We start from the raw sequence: 2,500 nt of genomic DNA, 5'->3' as shown, positions 1-2,500 counted from the left end.
TATACATACACAATATACGTATATGTACTTATAATACTGATACATTGAGAAGTGTCATTATAGTTAGTTTGTTAGTACTTAGTTTCTTTATTTTCAAATAATAATAATAGTAATAAAAAGTAGTAATATAATTAGAGTCAGCCAGCTGTCAACAGTTCAAGGGCAGAGGTAATGCCTCTTATAATTAACTATATATATATAATTATTATTTTTTTTTTACATTTATTTGACATTTTCTTGGCTTAACCCCAGTACACTTCTCAACGTATGAATGCAATCAAAACCCATTCCTGAGAAGGTCCTATCAGTGATGATAATTTGATCAGACAGATAGATAGATAGATAGATGGATGGATGGATGGATGGATGGATAGATGGATAGATGGATGGATGGATAGATGGATAGATAGATAGAACAGATAGATAGAATAGTGCTAATGTTGATCTGAACACTTAGGTCCCCTGTTAAATGGTAAACTGCGACATCTCTTTGGTTGCTTTGACATTTCTTGAAGATTTCATGTTAACTTTGAAAATATTCAATTGGCTAAATTTCTAAATCAATGTTACAATCAACATATATTGTAACATTATATTATCATCCTTGCCATAGCATTCAGAGATGGTGAGAATGTGAAATATTGTTAAATGTAAGGTCAGCCAATCAGGCGTCATACTTCACCATCTAACAGGGGACCAGTGTGCTTTAGTCTAGAGAAAAACACTATTATATGCACAGACCTGTTGCTGTGTATGTTTAGTATGTACAGTTTAGTCTGTGTAGAAATGACCATGCAGTAGTGAACAAAATGGTGACCTAAACATGGAAACATTGAAATGAACTGATTTTGTTCAAGTGAAAAAAATTATTGAACATCATTGAACCAAATTTACACTTCAGATTTCACCAACAAAACTTTTGACATTGTATGGGTAAAAACCAGCAGAAAGAGCTCTTTAAGGTAACAATTGCAGGTCAGTACGTTTAATAGTAAAGAGTGCATGTGTTAGATAAAATGACTTTGGTCCCCCAGTTAGATGGTGACGTGAGATACATGTCTGGCTGATTTGCCCTTTCTCGAATAATAAACGCACTTTAAAGATTCTGGAGCTTAAAACTCAACAATTCTACTACTGACGAAAACTGTTAAATTTAAAGGGTTTATCGTGGGCTACGGTGTTTATAGTTTTTATTCGTTTAATACGCAAATTTTACATTATTTCGAGTTTAATGAAACACAACTTTTTTTCTGTCAAAAACAATTTTGTTTGACATGAGTAGCATATTTTACTAACTAATCAGCAAATGTTGTAAAAAATGCTTGAAAAAAATCTTACATTTCATCTTAAAATCTTAAATTTAATTTTAACAACAGTTTGTAAGTAAAAGTTCTTAATGTCAGTTTACAGTTAACCCTTGGCGTCAATTTTTAGTTTGTCCATTTAGTGCAGTTTTTCCATGTGCAGGGTATTTCACTGGTTTCATTAAGATACCTTTGCATCAACAGACGCTGTGGACAGGGACATTTATTACATCAGTTTTGTTGTCTTTTATCTCAAACTCAAATTCAGCTGTATTTTATGATGACTGTGTTTATGGAGTGGAATTTTTTCAGCAATTAATACCTCAATGTTGAAACTTTTCACATAAACTTATTGTATGACTTCAGAAGACTTTGAATACAACACAAATAGTTTTTAATACTTTTATAATCTTTCTAGCACTAAATGTCTATGAGTATATATACCCCAATATATTATTTCATCAGGAAATAACATTTGCCCATAGATTCTGCATATTGATGCTAAAGGTTTCTCATTCAAAGCCATGGAGCACCTGCATATGGAGAAACCGTGTTTTCTGTCAGTATGTGACCGGTTGAGAACGCTTGAGAGTTTAAGCAGTGTGGAAATAGACACAGAAGAGATTCTGTTAGAATGACTTTGGTCCCCAGTTAGATGGTGAATTATGACGTCTATTTGGCTGATTTTGCCATGAGAAGCCTACTAAGTTTAATTCTATTAAGCCATTTTTTTACATTATTTCTGAATGTAATAATGACATATGAGTTACACATATTATCTGTCTTTATACACAATTTTGACTATAATGTATATTAGTTTATTACTCATATTACTAAATTACTTAAATTACTTTTGAATTGTTCACTAGTAGTATTAATATTGTTTTTTTTTTTACCCTAAAATCTTTTTACAGTGTTTGTTGAACTGGTATTTTAGTGTTATGATCAACATTGGCGTTGCATGCACAGATAGTGAGGATGCTAAATGTAAAGTCAACCAGCATCACACTTGACCATCTAACAGGGGACCAGTGTGCTTTAGTTTAGTCACATCACTTCTACACTCTAAAAACCCATAAGTTCTAAATACTCAATTTTTTTGTGGACACCAATTATCTAAAAAAAAAAAAGAATAATTAAGCAACTCTAATTTTTTTATTTACTTATACATTATAATAATTACATGAATTAATTTA

This window comes from Carassius auratus, unplaced genomic scaffold (genome assembly GCF_003368295.1).
Source record: "Carassius auratus strain Wakin unplaced genomic scaffold, ASM336829v1 scaf_tig00042157, whole genome shotgun sequence".
In the NCBI taxonomy this organism is placed as follows: Eukaryota; Metazoa; Chordata; class Actinopteri; order Cypriniformes; family Cyprinidae; genus Carassius; species Carassius auratus.
This window is presented reverse-complemented; position numbering follows the sequence as displayed.